Genomic DNA, 19020 nt, shown 5'->3' on the forward strand with positions numbered 1-19020 from the left:
ACTGAGGCCAGGATCGGATCCTGACGTGAGGCAAGGCCGGTGCTGGGGCCTTCGAGGCCAGGATAGAGCCTGCCGAGGGGTTTGGCCGGTGCCGGGGCCAGCAAGGCTGAGATTGGAGCCTGCCGTGAGGCAAGGCCGGTGCTGGAGCTTCGAGAGAGTGATCAGAGCCTGCTGAGGGGTTAGGCCGATGCTGGAGCCAGTGAGGCTGGGATCGGAGACTGCTGTGAGGCAAGGCTGGTGCTGGGGCCTTCAAGCCCTGGATCGGAGCCTGCCGAGGGGTTAGGCTGGTGCCAGGGCCAGCAAGGCCAGGATTGGAGCTCGCCATGAGGAAAGGCTGGTGCTGGGGCCTCTGAGGCCTGGATTGGAGCCTGCCGAGGGGTTAGGCCGGTGCCGAAGCCAGCGGCCGGCATTCGGAGCCTTCCGTGAGGCAAGGCCGCTACTGAGGCCTCCGAGGCCAGGATCGGAGCCTGCTGAGGGGTTAGGCCAGTGCTGGGGCCAGCGAAGCTGGCATCAGAATCTGCCATGAGGCAAGGCTGGTGCTGGGGCCTCCGAGGCCAGGATAAGAGCCTGCTGAGGGGTTAGGCCGGTGCTGGGGCCAATGGCCAGCATTGGAGCCTGCTGTGAGGCAAGGCCGCTACTGGGGCCTCCGAGGCTGGGATTAGAGCCTGCCAAGGGGTTAGGTCAATGCCAGGGCCAGCGGCCAGCATCGGAGTCTACCGTGAGGCAAAGCTGGTGCTGGGGCCTCCGAGCCTGGGATAAGAGCCTGCCCAAGGGTTAGGCCGGTGCCAGGGCCAAAGGCCAGCATCGGAGCCTTCCATGAGGCAAGGCCGCTACTGAGGCCTCCGAGGCCAGAATTGGAGCCTGCTGAGGGGTTAGGCTGGTGCTGGGGCCAGTGAGGCTGGCATTGGAGCCTGCCGTGAGGCAAGGCGGGAGCTGAGGCCTCCAAGGTCGGGATCGGAGCCTGCTGAGGGGTTAGTTGGTGTCAGGGTCAGTGAGACCAGAATTGGGGCCTCCCATGAGGCAAGGCCGCTGCTTGAGCCAGTGAGGTCTGGATCAGTCCACTGGGTAGCCAGGCCACTACTGGGGCCATCAAGAGTGGGATTGGTATTTGTAATGCGGCATGCACAGAGAAATATCACAGAAAATAAAAACCAGATGCTTCCTCTAATCAGCAAAAACTAGGAGGAAAGGGGCAACAGGAAGAGGTCAAGCTATAGAAAGGGCCCTATAGTGAAGCAACTAAGGTGACCAATCAGAGGATATGGAATAGGGGAGGATGGAGCCTCTTTAAAACGCAGGAGGTACATAAACAAATATATCAAAGTTAATCACCAAAGAAGCATGGGATCTAGGGAGGGAGAGGGAATAGGATGGGGGCTGGATGAGGGCTAATTAGAAGATGTGTGCTTGTATATCCTCTCAAGTCTTGTACTCCAATATGATATATGATTACAATGCACCAATTAAAAAAAATAAAGAAAGAAAAAAAGAGTGAGAGCTGGGCATGGTGGTGGTGCGCACTTGTAATCCCAGCATTTAGGAGGCTGAGAAAGGAGGATCATAGTTCACGGTGCCTCAGCTACTTAGGCCCTTTGCAACTCATTGAGAGCCTGTTTCAAAGTAAAGACTAAAAATTAAGGCTGGGAGTATAGCTTTAAGGTAGAATGCCCTGGGTTTCATCTCTAGTATCACAATAAATAAATAAATAAATAAATAAATAAATAAATAAATAAATAAATAAATGGGTTATATTTTTATCTTACTAGTTACCCTGTATCAATACCCTCTGATTTAAAATAGCTCACAATTTGTAGTTATAAATGTTAATAAACATTTTGCCTAGTTTAGGATTTATAATATGGATGGTAAACATTATTTAGAATATTCAGGTGTGTTAATATGGATGGTAAACGTTATTTAGAATATTCAGGTACATTCTCCGTGTTATTATTACTGTTAATCATTTAGTCTTTTAGGTGGGCTTCAAGTAACAGGAAACTCTGAATGAATTAATCTTGAAGTTTGCCTGTAAGGAATTTACACTGTAATAGAGAAGTGAAATACAAAGGAAGTTGGTGCTTCTTAAAGCAGGGCTTGTCTGGGTCTGATGTTTATTATGTCTATCAATTCTGTGACGTGTGAAGATAAATTAAGAAACTGGATGTAGCTCAGTGTTAGAGAACTCATGTGTCTTGTGCAAGGCCACAGGTTTGAACTCCAGTATCTAAATAAATAAATTTAGGATATATAGTAATGTTGCTTGAGAATGGGGACACAATCTGAGACATGCATTATTAGTTGATTTTCTCATTTAAGGAAAACGTAGAATGTAGGTCCCTCAACTAAGATGGCTACAATATCAAAAGACATAAAATATTTGAGCCACACTACCACTTTTAGTCAGTGATCGAAACTTCATTATGGAGCATATTCTATTGTGTTACTACCTGTGTTACACAAAAATATGACAGTCAACTAATTTATTTTTTCAGGTTTTCTGGACCTAAAAAATTATTAAAATTTGTGGAACCCACATTTAAAATATATAAAATTAAAAATAAGTACAGAAGTAAATGCTTTTATTTTTATTTTTCATTGCTTCATTGTAAGCTCACCTCATAATGCCGATCATGTTGACAGTGGCATACATTCACACAGTACTCCCTATTTCCCTCCCTCCAATACCAAGTGTCCAGGTTAACAATGTTATATCCACATGTATACACATAGTCACAAGTAGCTTTTCCATTAGTAAACCTGAACCTTCTTCCTCCCCTCCCCTTCCTTCTTGGCTTTGCTGAAGTTTCTACTCCATTATCTGGAGTCTCTCTGGTATCCCGAATACTCCCTAGCTTGAGCATATGAGGGAAAACATATGTCCCTTCTCTTTCTGTGCCTGGCTAAGCTCATTTAACATACTGTTCTCCAGGTCTTTTCATCTTCTTATGAATGACATAATCTTGTTCTTCTTTATTGCTAAGTAGAATCCCATTGTGTGTATTTTCCATAATTTTATAATACATTTATCTGTTGATGGAGACCTAGGTTGGTTCCATAGTTTGGCTATTGGGAACTGTGCTGCTATGAACATGGGTATGCAAATGTTACTGTAGTTCTCTGATTTCAACCCCTTTTGAAAGATGCCCATTAATGGTATGGCCGGATTGTATGGTGAATTCATTCTCAGTTTTTTAATTTAAATCCAGATATTGAGTTATCTCTCATATGATTCTTATACTAAAGTATATAGAATTAGTGGCTATGATCATATGAAGAAGTAGGAAAGGGTGGTACTGGAAAAGATATGTTTCATTATTCTATCTGTACTTAGAAAAAAATACATGTTTAACATCAAGTTTCAATCAGAAATGCAAAATGTGTTAGAAAATGTTTTATTAATTCAACAGAGAATTTGTTCATGACATTTTCTTCCACAATAAAGGACTGTATTGGTGTTCACCTATATTCTTTGGCTCGGAAGAAATTTATATCCTTGTTCTGTGAAACTTAGGGGTAGATGCATGATTGGCTAGAAGAAAAGTGTGTGTATGTATGTGTGTATGTGTGCATGCGCATGTGTATGGCATGAAAAAATATATAAATATCATATATGTATATGAAAAATACATACATAGATAACAACTATATATATATATATATATATACACACACACACACTCACATATATGTCAATAATATTCAGAAGTCTTTTTTGTGGTATTGGGCGTTGAACCCAGGAACATTCTATCTTCCAGCTATATCCCCAGTCCTTTTTTTTAATTCTTTATTTTGAAATAGGGTCTCACTATGTTTCAGAAGGCCTCACTAAGTATCTAAGGTTGGCCATGAACTTGGGATCCTCTTGTCTCAGCCTTCCAAGAACTGGGATTACAAATATGCTCCACCATGTCCGGCTTCAGAGGCCTTAAGAATTAGCAGGACATGTAATTTTTCAAACTTACCTTTTGGTATATAAAAACAACTAACAATGTTTGAGATAGGGATTGCCAGCTTGAACATGATATAGAAAACACAGTGAACAGGAGATTTAAAAAAATAATCTTTGTTATAAGCCAATGGAATTCTAGGATTTATTTATTCTATAATATTTCTGAATTTATTATTCTTTGGGTGCATAATTTCCTAGCCTACTTTTCTTAATACAACCAGCCATTTGAAAAAGTCTGGTCTTGCACTTTTTGATTAGGAAAAGTATTCAAACCTGTCCTGTTAAGGTTGTAGCCAGTATCGACTAGACCATACACATTTAACTCAAGACAAATGGAATTTAAAGATTAAGTCTCTCATTGTACCGGTTTTTGCATACTGCATGCAGCCAGTGTACATGACTCAGAATGAATGGCAACTACGGATAATTTCCACAATCACAAAAAGGCCTAAAAGCATCGACTTAGGCTGTGCCTGATTCTAATATTTTTTAGCTTCTATTATATTTCTAACCCATATAGACTTATTGCCTCCTATCTCTAGAAAATGTGTCTGTTCTCTTAAGCAACTTAAATTTCCTGTTGCCTTTGAATTTGTATTCCTTTTTATCTAAAACCAATTGAACTTGTCACTGGATCATTTTATACCTCTCTAATGGCCAGACCCTGTAGAGTTCACTAACAATCGATAACAATTAACTGCCATCGCGTCAACCTGATCTTCTCCTGGTTCCAGAATTAGTCCTAGCACGACATTCCTCACGTAATTGATAAATGCAGTGATTTCTGAAGCTCCTCAATGTAAATTAAAGTAGACTTTAAAAATGGTATCCAGACACTCATTCATGCCTCTCAGCCACTAGCTGATATGAAAGGGCTTCAGGTGAATTAGCAAGCCAATTACGACACCATCTGACCTATCCATCATTCCAAAGTGTTCTGAGGCACTAGATTTCCCAGGGAATAGAGACTATTTTTCTGATCTAGAGGATTAATTTTCTTATTCCCCTCATTTTACCTTTAAGACTTTCTTTTCTCTTTACTCTTCTAAAACATGTTTCAATAAGTGTGATTGTGTTCCTGTTTACTACATTTGCTAGGTACTTTGCTACAAGTCTCATCTCTGCATGAATCTCCACTTGTCTTCATGTTCAGGCTCAATTTAAGCTCATTTTCCATGACTACCAGATCGTTTCACCCATACTCATTTGTTTCCTTAGAAACATTACAGTAGTTTCATGTACTCTTTTTACAGTAGTTTCATGTACTCTTTTCCTATGTACCAAATTCATTTATTCTACCATTATTTATTAAGAACCTGCTGTGTTAGGCATGGCTTGAGATATATAAGAAATATAAATCAGTAACTTAGAATAATAAATCAGTCCCAACAGAATTTACATTTTAGTGATATTTGATATATTTTAGCCAAATAATATCAGCCACTCAACTACAGGAAGTTTGTGTTGAATCTATTTTTATTCCTTTTTTTGTGGGTCCCAAGAACATTGCTTAAGGCCCAAGAGTCTATTAATGAAAAACATTTATGAGACATACTTTAGCATATATTGTTATTCTACATTTTCAAATCTTATTTTTTTTTCCTTTCACTAGACCTGAAAACAGTTTTAAATTAATGAACCTATACAGACTTTACTTGGTACATTGGATTTCTAACATGACTTCTCTTTCTAAACTGTCTTTGTCACTTGTATTCTTTCTCTGAAGAAATAGAATCTTCAAATGGAAGGTACTCATCTTTGTGGTCTTTTAAAGTCTGCACTGAAGTCTATATTATCTAGTGTTAAGCTACTCATGTCTTCAAGGGAAAGAAATAGAGTCATTTTATGAAAGAGGGTAAAATAGTGTCTTCTAACCAACTGGCTATCTCTAATAAATGACAATCAGAACTCATTTACCTGAGTTTGTTTTATCACAAGTCACAGATGCATAAGCACATCCTTTTCAGAACTCTAAAATATTCGGATACATAATCTTTAAATATTACTTTAAATAATCTAGCCATCTAAAATATATCAGATATCCCTTAATTCAATCATAAAATGATAATATGCAGTTATAAAACATTTAATATTTCTATTTAAGTGTTCAAATATTGGGTTTTAGAGATTACATATTTTCCTTCTCATCTTCCTCCCTCTCTCCCTCCCTTCCTTTCTTCTTTCCTTCTTTCTTTTCTTGTGCTTTTATAAACCATTGTTCATAACAGCTTTGTTACCAAAGATGTTATATCACCCATGAATTCAGAAACATGGGCTACCAATGAACACATAACATTCTAAGGCATTTTTAATTTTATAACCACCCAGTGAGGGCCATCTCTAAAATATCCACAGATTATATAGCCATGCATAACACATAATTAAAAGACAATCTCATGATTGGAATGATTTCTCATGTGTTACTCGATACTAAATATGACAATATTGTTTTAAAACAAAATGTGTTTGAGGACAGACAATTTCCAAAAAAATTGTAAGATATTTTCTCTTTCAGGAAACTAAACATTTTTCCCTGTATGGAAAATACAGGTAACAAATGTTAACAAACTCATCACCAGATTTCATATATATATTTGCAAGATAAAGTTTATAAAGATACAGAGAACTAATTATATGGCATATTGGTTTAAAGAGTCAACTTAGGTCAGTGTTAACCATTTGAATTTAGTCATTCACTTTTCAACTTTCTCCTTTACTAATAAGATTATTATTTTATTCCTTTCAATATAAACAGTTTTTAGCTAGTTCTGGGAAAAACCACTGCACTTTTCTTATTTATGTATCAGAGTATCTCTTTTCCTTAATTTATCATCAAACTTGCACAGTATTTTCTTAGAAGTCTTGTGACTGCAATACTTGGGTTTTAATAGTACTTACCTTTGAGAAACTCCCATGAATGAAAGCAAATAACTAAGTAAAATGTGAAATGATCAATCTAAATATAATTTTTAATAATTTAAGTTCTGTGTTTATCCTGCAGAGGGAGCTGCTGGATTCCCAAACCTTTTTATAGGGCAGTGCACACATGGTGGTCGACCCGTGCTTGATTTATTCTTTGAAAGAAGTGATGACCACATATATTAAAAATGCTGTGAGAAGTAAGGAGTACCCCTTGATCTTTAATCTCACTCTTTCAGTTTATCTGTATAAATATCCATTGCTAAAATACCTAATTCACAGACATCCTGCCTATTTGTAAGTTATAGCTCTCTTTTGGAAAATGGATAAAAGACCCACAGACAGCTAGAGGTCAGAGAGTTGTCCTTTAAATTGCATTTCATAATGGATTTTGATGAAAAAAAAATGGTTTCCAAAATATACAGGACAAAGAAATGTATGACCCATCTCTTGGGATTTTTCTACCTTATTTTAAGGTTCCAGAAAGCATACCTGAAAGAACATGAACAGTGAAAGGCAGAAAATAAAAAGCTACTGAGTCTACCTGAAAGACTATAAACATTATATCATTAACTAGGTAATTTTAACTTTTGTTTTTATAGTCACCACCACTAAACTCTAATATGAACAGAGAGTACATCATATGCTGATTTCTCCGTGCCTTACATGCATTTCATTTTATCCTTCCATTCTGTCAGTCAATTCTGCTATTTACAGTGCTTTGAATGAGAAACCTGAGAGCTATGAGGTTGCAAAATTTGTTCCCAGTGACCCAGAAAATATGTTTTAGAGTCAAGATTATTGTTTTTATGCTTTCTGATTTTAGAGCCTAAACATGATCTATCACCTCTCAAATAACGTGACACATTTTTTTAGTTGAAAAGCTAAATAGTAATACTTTGTTCTTTCAAGTTTTCCCTTGTCTTCCACACTTCTGTTCACACTTAGTTCATTTTCCATATTTTTCTACCAACCTGGTAACTTGGGAGCAATAAAGAAAACCAAGGCCTAATGTATAAGAGTGTTTCTGGAGTGCTTACTGTGTTAACTGTGGAACTTTGAGGCAAAACGTTTCTAGAATTCTATTTTATGCAAGTGTAATGCCATTTTAATTATATAGTTTTATAAAATATTGAGATCAGGAAGTTTGATGCCATCTTCATTCTTCGATTTCAAAATTATTGTGTTAATACAGAGTTGTAGGCTTCCATAAAACTTTAGGTTTTTATGTTTGTAAAAAAAGCATTATGTGGATATTGGTTAGGTTTACATTGAATATATAGATAACTGAGGGTACTATGGACATTGTTAACAATCTGTAACCATTTTAATTACTATAATCAATGAAGACAAGATGGTTCCATTTGTTTTGCATTTTTAAAGTTTGAGTATCTACTCAGTATTTTGATCTCTGGAACATATAGTGGTTCTGTTTTTGACTTTTTGAGGCCCCTCTCTACTATTTTCTGTAGTGATTGCACTAGTTTACATTCCCACGAAAGGTGTTCCTCATTCTCACCAGCACTTGTCATCTTTAGTTTTTTTGATAAGTATCCATTCTCACTGGGTTAACATCATACTTCATTGTGATTTTTATTTGCATTGCCCTGGTGATCAGTGATGTTGAGTGTTTTTATTTACCTGTATATATATATATATATATATATATATATATATATATATATATATGAAAAATGTCTATTAGAAACTTGTTCCCAATTTTAAAAAGAATTTTAGACAAATTTTATTTTTTAGTTTAATTTTTTTATTTATGCATTATACTCATACATTTTAATAGAGTACAAGATGGTAGAGGCATGCATACACACATCATCCAATTAGCCCTTATCCAATTCCCACTCCATTTTCTCCTTGTCCTTTCTTCTGATGTTTGGTTTAGTGATTGAATTTGATGTTTATAAATATACATCATGTACATTAGGCAATTTCCCTCTTTCCCTTCCCATTCCCTCAGGTTGCCTTATTTGCTCATCTATAAAATCTTCTTCATCTAGAATTCCTCCTATGATCCGTTTTCTCCCTAGCTTCCACATATTAAGGACAGCATCTGATGTCATATTTTTTGTGACTGAATAAACTCACTTAATATATGTTCTCCAGTATCATTGATTTCCCTATAAGTGATGTAATTGTGGACTTTTTTTAAGGCTGGGTAAAATCTCATTGTGTAATATCCCATAGTTTTGTAATCCATTCATCTGTTGATAGACATCTTGGCTTGTTCCATAGTTTGGCGATTGTGAATTGTGCAGCTATGCACACATATACACATGCATTAGTTTGGTAGTTTGGTTTCCATTCTTTTGGGTAGATACCCAGAAGTGGTATTTTGCTGGATCATATTGGAAGTTTGCTCCCATTCTTCTGAGGATCCTCCAGACTGTTTTCTAAAGTGTTTGCACTAATTTTTAATCCCACCAACAATGTATTAGAGTTCCCACTTCTCCACATCCTCACCAGCATTTGTTGTCTGTGTCTGGAATGATCGCCATTCTAGTTGGTGAAATCTCAGGATAGTTTTGATTTGTATCTCTCTGATTGCTAATGATGTTGAGCATTTTTTCATGCATTTATTGGACATTTGAATTTCTTCTTTCCTTAACTATTTAGTTTATTTGCCCATTTTTTATTGTGTTGTTTGTTTCCTTAGTGCTGAATTTCTTAAGCTCTCTGTTTATTCTAGATGTTAGTTCTCAATCAGAGGATTAGGTGGCTTCTCCCATTCTGTTGCCTCTCAGTTGAGGTTCTTGATTGTGTCCTTTGCTCTACAGAAGCTCTTCAATTTAATGTAATCCCAAGTATTAACCCATCTTTTAGTTTCTTGTGCCTTTGGGGTCTTGTTGAGAAAGGTTTTGGATCTATGCCTTCTTCAAGGAGCCTACAGGTCTCTGGACTGATTTCCAAGTCTTTGATCCATCTTGAATTGATTCTTGTGCAGGGTGAGAAATGGAATCTACTTTCATTTTTCTGCATATAATTAACCAGTTTTGCCAATACCACTTGTGTGTTTTGTATCATTTCATTTTTTCCCTGAGTAATTTGAGTTTCTTGAATAATTTGAATTCTATATTCTACAATTAACCAACTAAGCCCTTGACAGTTGTATACTTTACGAATATTTTCTTCTCTTCTGTCTTTTCACTGTGTTGATTGTACTTTTTCTGTGCAATTTTAGATTGGTATGCTTTTGTTGACTGTGACTGTAAGATCTTATCCAAATAATCCTGGCTCAGACCAATGTTCTGAAAAATGTATTAGAGAAATTGACCTTTTTCCTTTGTGTGTTTTTGGCATCTTTGTTAAAAATCAGTTGCCAGTAAAGGTATGGTTCTGAGGCTTTTTATACTGATCCACTGAAATATATATCAAAATACTCACCAGGCATGGTGGCGCACGCTTGTAATCTCAGCATTCGGGAGGCTGAGACCGGAGGATCGCGGTTCGCGGACAGCCTCAGTTACTTAGTGAGGCCCTCTGCAACTCAGTGAGACCTGGTTTCAAAATAAAGAATAAAAAATAGGGCAGGGGGTGTAGCTCGGAGGTCAAATGCCCCTGGGTTCCATCCCCAGACCCACACACACAAAAAATACTATTGGATATCATGGTCTTTTGCGGTTCCACTTAGATCTTAGTATTATTTATTCTTTTTCTATAAATAATACAAGTGATGTTTTGATAAATATTGTATCACCTCTGTAGATTTATTTACATAATATAATTGAGTATTTTATCAGTATTAATTCTTCTAATTCACCACAACAGGATATTTTTTCATTTGTTCATTTCTCCTTTAATCTTTTTCATCACTCTTTTATAGTTTTCATTGTAAAGATCTTTGACCTTTTGGTTACTTTTTATTTTTGTGTATATGTATTCTTGTAGATAACTTACAATAGGGATCATTTTCTGTTTACTTTGCAAATCATTTACTAATAGCACATAAAAAATTCACTAAAGTGCATTGTATGTTAATTTTGTGAGGCACAAAGTTTGTTGAATTTATTACTTCTAATATATTTTATAGATGGAATCTTCGTGTAATTTTCTATATATTAAATCATGTCGTGTGTGAACCTGGGCAATTTTACTTCTTCTTCCCTAGTTTTTATAGACTATTTCTTTCTCTCTCTTAGTTGTTTAAATAGAAATAGCAGTGTCATATTGAACAGAAATGGTGTGAAGTGACATACTATAATTTTTCTAATACAAAGCATTAAGTTTTTCTTTAATAATAATTATAATAATTCGGGGTTTTGAATATACGTTCTTTAACATGTCAGAGTAATATCTATTGTCTAGTTTGTTGAAAATGTTTAAAATAGCTGAGTTTCATTGAATGCTTTTTTTTTTTTTTTTTTTTTGGTGGTGGTGGTACTGGAAGCCCTTCTACCTCAGGGCTACACTCCCAGACCTATTTTATATTTTTATTTAGAAACAGGGTCTCCTAAGCCAGCACGGGGCTGGCTTCGAACCTGCGCGATCCTCCTGCTCCGCCTCCCAAGCGCGGGGATTACAAGCGTGCGCCACCACACCGGGCTCATTGAATGCTTTTTAAAGAGAAGAAAGCAAGGGGGAGTGATACTGTGAAGAAACTGGAACCTTTGTACACTTTTGCAAGTAAGAAAATATCATATGGTTTTTAAGGGAAAGAGTATGAACATTTAGTAATATAATAAAAATAGGTAAAATATGCCTCAGTGGTTAAAATTCTGTATATTTATACAAATAATTTGAAATCAGAATTTTGAGAATAATAATAATCATGTTTATTTCAGCACTATTCACAACTGAAAAAATATGGTAGCCAACTACATATCTGTTGATGAACGGATGGCTTTAAAAACTAATAAAGCCAGGAACTCTGACACATGCCTATAATCCTAGCTACTTGGTAGGCTGAGGGAGGAGGATCACAAGCTCAAAGCTAACCTGGGGAAATTAATGAGTCCGTGTCTCAGAATAAATAAATAAATAATAGGACTAGGTATCTAGCTTAAATAATGCCCCATGTACTAAATCTGTAGTATAATGTTAATTAAAATTGTAATATATACATAAAATAAAATATTTATGCTATGAAAAGGATAAGAAAACCTTATAAAATGGCACAATGGACATGACTCTCAATGACATAATAAGTGAAATAAACCAATCAAAGAGGGGAAAATGCTGCATTAGTACACTTATACAAGGTATATGTAAGAGTCAAATTCAAGCAGAACAGAAAATGGTGACTGCCAGGAACTAGAAATTTCTAATAAATAGGATTAAAATTTAGTTATGCAAAAAATGATTCGAGAGGTATACTGTTCAAAAGTTGGCTATAAATAAAAATACTGTATGTTTATTTTGAAACAATGCTAAGAGAGTTCATTCTATGTTCAGTGTTATTACTACAATAAATTTTAAAGGAAATAAAGACATCAATGAGAATTTTTATGTTATCAGTAATTGATATTAAAATCATGTATATCTTTACAAAGTATGTCTGGAGTAAGTCTATATCTGTTAATTAAATATATATAACTTTTTATCTGAGTTATTAGATGGAAAGAGCTTTTTATCTGAGTTATTAGATGGAAAGAGCTTTGTATAAATAGTGCGCAGTTGTTACTCTTAATTTCTAATATGTATTTCATAGGATAATAACTACAGTCCATATGTATATGCATTGTTTCTGTATTTGCAGATTCAAATAGTTACAGGTTGAAAATATTTTGAAAAGCACATTTATATTTAACACTTGCAGTTTTTTCTTTTTATTATCCTATAAACATAAAAATAACTATTTGCATAGCCTTTATATTAATAAATATAGTAATCTAGAAATGATTTCAAGTATAAAGGAGAATAAGTATAGCAAATAATGATGTATTAGCAAATAATACATAATTTTATATAAAAATCTTCATCATCCACAGGTTTTGGTATATGTGGAGGTTCCTGAAATTAATTTCTTATGAATAATGATGGATCATTGTGTTTCTATAATATCATATGCTGATTTCCAAAAAATTTTTTTAAATGTTGGCACTTGAGATTTATCCCAGGGGCATTCTACCTCTGAGATTCAGCCCAGACCTAATTATTTATTTATTTATTTATTTATTTATTTATTCATTTATTATTTTGATGCAGGTTCCCGTTTAAATGCTGATGGTCTTGCTAACTTGCTGAGTGTGGTCTCAAACTTACAATTCTTCCGTGTCATTTCCTCATTTACTGAGATTACAGGCATATGCCACCATGTCAGACAATTTCTACAAATTAAAAAAATTACTAATATTTCTTCACAACAATTATGCATATAAAGAGCCAATTACAAGAAGGAACAGAATTTATTAAGCCTTTGCTAATATATTTCACTAAAATTAAGAACTTTGCTTTCATTAGCTAATTTTTAACAGTATAATCATTCACAACTGGAAGTTACTGAGAGAATATAACAATTCATTGTTGTAATTTATGTTTGTTAGCATATTTTATACCAACTCAGGATCCTCAATAAATGTCCATCCTTCTCCCCCCGCCCATCTGATTTTGGAAATCTGTAAGGCTCTGGGCCTAGAAATAGTGCCAATCATTTTCCACCATATTTCTTTAATCAAAACTTGGTCATGTAACATATGTAATACTAGAGAGAATACAAAATGTAGTCAAGTTCTTTTGCTAGAAAGACAAAATTGATGATGGTCACCTATTTAATCTGTATCCACCTTCATTTCTAAGTTTATAATATCTCATTCCAATGGAAGTACCTTGAAAATAGCCCGGTCACCTAAATAAAGTTTCCAGTAGTTATTTCACTGTCCAAACCAGGTTCCTCAACCAATGTTTACATTCTAGAAACCATTCCAGAAGTTTCCATTTTAGCCCTACTGTGAGTCAAAATCGATACCTCTTTCCTCTTTACCTCAATTCCTAATATATTTTGTGCAGCATTATCCCTTGTCTTTTTGGCTCTAAATTAAAACTAAGTATAATTATTTCTTCTCTAAACACATCTTACTCATTTTTCTCCCACAGATGTGTTCCCATGAGTCATTCATGGGATGAACCTTAGAACTCTACTTCAATTATCAATAGAGTCTTCGGGTGACTCACCCGCAAGCACCCTTCCTGTAATTATGAATGTCTTCAAATGCTTACATTCCAATTTTTTCCGTGACCTTTTTTTCCCAGAAGAGGTAGATGTACTTTAAGCTTCTTAAAGTATTATATTTATCCCAGCATTTATGATTGTCTATGTTTAGCTTTAGATTGCTTACAAGGTGACCACGCAGTCTTTAACATACAAGACTTTGAGAACATTTAGCATCCAAACGTTAACATCGCTTCACTCGAGTTTTTCTGCCTTTAGCTGAGTTTCCGAAACCTGTATATCAACTCTTATAGGCTACATTAAGTTTTTAGAATCCTTAAAACCCATTTCGTTGATTCTTACCATTGCTTTTGATAAACTTCAACATGTTTCCATCAACTAGAGAAAGAGAAATGTATATCTTTAGGAAATCAGCTAGAATATTGCCCTAAATGTGTATATATTCAATAATACATAAAAACAATATATATGCAATATTCAAGGTGTTTGTATATATTTATACACACATATATCTATACATGCACACAAAGAACCTATGTATTTAACACGCGTACATATGTTTATCACCCAATTTTAAAGTAAATCTCATTTATCACTATAATTATTGTGCTGTTCCTTCTCTATTCCTTACTTAAAGCAACCCACAGCACACATAGATGCATCAGTACAATTCAAAGCGTTAGAATATGCATATTATAAATCCTACTACCCCTCTTAATCAACAAGGGAATTATTGATCTTATTCATTGATCCTCTAAGGAAAATATTTTTATGAAAGATTGAATTCATTTAGCCTATTACATTTAAAGATTTCCATATCCACTTAAGGTTCAATTGTGTTTATAGATTCATTATGTCAACAGCATCCACTACTGAGTTACTTAAAGTCTAATTAGCAGAACCATTCATTACCAACCTTCCTCAAGGGATTTGTGACTTTAGGGGGTTATATTAATAAAACATGCTTTTTTCTGGGGCTTAAACCTTGGTCATTTGAGTAACTTGAAAAATCCGATTGCTTTGTAATAATGCACACATAGCCAGCTCAGTTTTTATTTGTCCTACTGTAATAGACACAACGTACAGGTTTCAACCACAGAAGTTCAGTTTCTTCTAATGAAGAGTTAAAGATAGTCATTTTCATTTTAAATAGATGTTAGGAAATCTTTGCAGGTCAATATATCATATAGAATACATATTAAGTTAATTAGTAATGAATGAATGAATGAATGAATGAATGAGTAAGATAACCAGAAATATTTTGGGAGAGGGTTCATAAACAGGCTACATTATCTAATTTGCAATTTTAAATGCCATGACAATTCTAGCATGTGGCTTAAACCTGCTAATATCTGAGTTAGTAAAATGGGCATTATTTTGGAGACAGACACTTTCTATGTATGTCACTCTCACTAAAAACTGAGTTATGACGTGAGACTATAAGATGCCAATAAAAGTATAAAAACAAGAAATAAAATCATACTGATTTTAAGATTATTTTGGTTTAATAATCAATATATCTGGATATGCAGAATAAAGCAAGTGGATTATGTGACACAATTTTTACTTTATTCTGTTATGAAGTTCAAAATTGAAAAAATATATCATATAAACTACTAAATCATCTATAAGAACAAAGGAAACTTGATATTAATCTTAAATATTATTGTTTCTCAAAATCTAAATTACTGAGAAGGAATATAGATTTTAGAAACTAAAATATGTTATAAAAATAGAATATATATACACACATATGTGTAAGTGCTTTTTTCACTTAATAACAGACACAGAATCTATTTCTGTTGAAAGTGGCAGTATCATAATTGTCTCTGCCCTGTTATTCTAACAAATACAGTACTAGGAAGCAATCACATTAACTCAATTATATTTAGTCACAGGGTCTAAATAATGGGCAAACTAAATTAATAAAAGGATTTCTGTTGTGTGTGGCCCATTAGATCAAGAAGTTAATATTTATTACTTTGCTCTATTTTTTTTAGAAAACAATAAATTATATGGAATAAAGTTTTATATAAATTAAAATGCATCTTAGGGTTTTAGTTAATTATGACTTGTTTTGTTGTAATGAATTCTCTATGAATATACATAAACCTACATTTCCCATTATGGTTTAATTACACAGTCATTAGAGGAAGGAAATTACTAATGAATTCAGCTATGAAAATAGGAGATCATCTGCAAAACTGTTCAGATTATACTACAATATTTTAAAACAGGATTCATATAGGCCTTGAATATTTTGTTTAATAATATATGTTAGCTAACTTATTTAATTATAGATATATATAATGCTTTATTATGAAATTACTTTCATATAGTTTGAAATGAGTAGAATTTAGTATAAGTATTGAATGTATGTTCTCATTCACATATTATATATATATGTATATGTACATATACATATTTTAATAAATTTAATAAATTGTGTTAATGTACATATACATTAACACAATTTATTTTACTGGATATCCTCTAAATCCAGAAACTAAAATTCATTAATTATAATTAATTTAACAGCTGAGCATGGTGACATATGCTTGTAATCCCAGTATTTGGGAGGCTGGGACCGGAGGATCACGTTTCACAGACAGCCTCAGCTACTTAGTGGTGCCCTTTGTAACTCAGTGAGACCTTATTTCAAAATAAAGATTAAAATTAGGTCTGAGAGTGTAGCTTGGTGGGAGAATGCCTCTGGGTTCCACTCCCAGTACAACAAAAAGTAATTTAGCAACTATTATTTTTATGGTAGTACTGTGTCATTGTGCAGGATACATGATGAGTAATACATATACCTCTTTTGCTCAAAGATTATGATGCCCTGCCAGGAAGGCATAAAGCAAATATGGAAATATCAATAGTAAATCAGAATTGACCATGGAGTACTTACATGAAATTTATTAGGCTAGGTGAGCTAAATATTACTCATCTGTGAAATACGGATAGAACTTATTCTATTTGTCTCTGAAAATGAAGGAACTATATTATACTGACATATTCTAGGCTAACAGTAATATTTGTTGAGAAAAAAAAAACGACTAAATTAATACAAATAAGTGAGTAGAGTGGAGAGTGATATTGGTGTTAGTCAAATTGTAGCATCAAGGTGCAAAAAACTACAGTAAAATAATGCTGGTATACTTTTTCTAAAGGAAGGTAAAGACAAGAAAGTCCTAGCTTGCCATGATAGGACATACCTGTAATTCCAAGACTTGGGAGGCTGAGACAGGAGGATCTCAGACTTGAAAGCAGCCTCAGTATCTTAGCAAGACTCTCACCAATTTACTTTGATCATGTTTCAAAATAAAAAATAAATCAGAATGTGGATGTAGCTCAGAGGTAGAATGTTCGTCCTCAACACCACACGCACACACACGCACACACACCTATTTTAGAACATCTGTTTTATCTGATTGTCAGGCAACTCTTGATAATTAAACTCAAATTAGATGACTTTGCACTTAGTGTACTTAATACCTTCATAAAATATTTCATTGCATAGTACTCATCCACTTTCTCCTGTTAATGTGCGATGACAAAAATGTCAACGTGATGTCATCAACAAAGGTGAATGAAACGTGTCTGGGTGCATCCCTGAGTTGTGATATGAGGAGAACAAGAGTACAAGCACTGTCATACAGCCCCTGCTGATCTGATAACCAAGATGGAGGGCATTAGATGTACCATGGACACATAGAGAAAAGGGAAGATTCACCTGTCAGGACAGTAGAGCTATACAGAAGAACAAAGTCATGTCATTTGCAAGAAGATGGAAAGACCTAGAGAATGTTATGTTAAGTAGATCAGCCAACCACAGAAAGAGAAGGGACATAGATTTACTCTATTATGCCCAAACTAGGGACTAGTAGGAATACCAGAGGGACTCCACAGATCATGGAGGGAAAACCTCAGCAAAGCCGAAATGGAAGGATAGAATATGAAGAGGGCCGAAGTTGATTAATGGAGGAGCTACATCCGAGTATGTGTATAAGGGTGATTGTAGCATGCTCAACCTGAACAGTAATTGTGGGAGGGGTGAAGGGGAAGTGGGGCAGGGGGAGAGGGCACCAAACACAGTCTGAATAAATTATGATCCACAGAAAAATAAAAAAATAAAAAATAACTCTGTACGGTTTTATAAGAATCAGAATAGCAGCAAACAATTTAAAATATGTGAGTTGTTTGTTTTTGGAATTTTCCACTTAATATTTTTGGATCATAGGTGGCTATACATAACCCAAATAGTGAAAAGCAAAATCTCAGATTAAAAAAGACGACTATACCTCCTTACATGGTTACTGTGTCTTACATTGCATTCTATTAGTTTTTTGAAAATATATTAATGACTGGTAAAATATTTTGCTTCAAAAATAAAGTAAAAAATATAGTATTATTTCAGTTTTGAGGATGATATTTTGATAATCCAATGGTTCATAAAATTTAAATACTAAAATCTGTATTAGATCTGAGAATGTAAAAAAAAATCTACAGGCCAGACCAAAGCAATTGAACAATCATGTCTAGTATAATAAAAATATTAATTAGATTACACAGGACTAGCTCACCAATTTCAAGTTATACTTTAGTGTAGCACACACAGAGTGATATTATTTTCTGTTTTTACATTAAATATTGCCAAAGAGATAGTATTGATCAGCCAAATGTTAGTAAAGATGACATTTGCCAATTTTTTTTTTTTTTTTTTTGGTGATACTGGGGTTTCTGGAAGCCCTTCTATCTTCGGGTTACAGTCCCAGACCTATTGTATATATATTTTTTATTTGTAAACAGGGTCTCTTAAACTAGCTAGGCTTACATCAACCTGCATGATTCTCCTGCCTCTGCCTCCCAAGCGCAGGAATGACAAGCATGCGCCACCACGCCTGGCAACATTTGCCATTTTTGATCAAATTATTTATTTTTTAACTGCCAATGCTCAACTCCAACTCTATCTCAGCTCTTCTAAAACCTGGAAGACAGCATAGAGAAAATATCATCATATAGTAGCATT

This window comes from Muscardinus avellanarius, assembly GCF_963383645.1.
Source record: "Muscardinus avellanarius genome assembly, chromosome: 15".
NCBI classification, from domain to species: Eukaryota; Metazoa; Chordata; class Mammalia; order Rodentia; family Gliridae; genus Muscardinus; species Muscardinus avellanarius.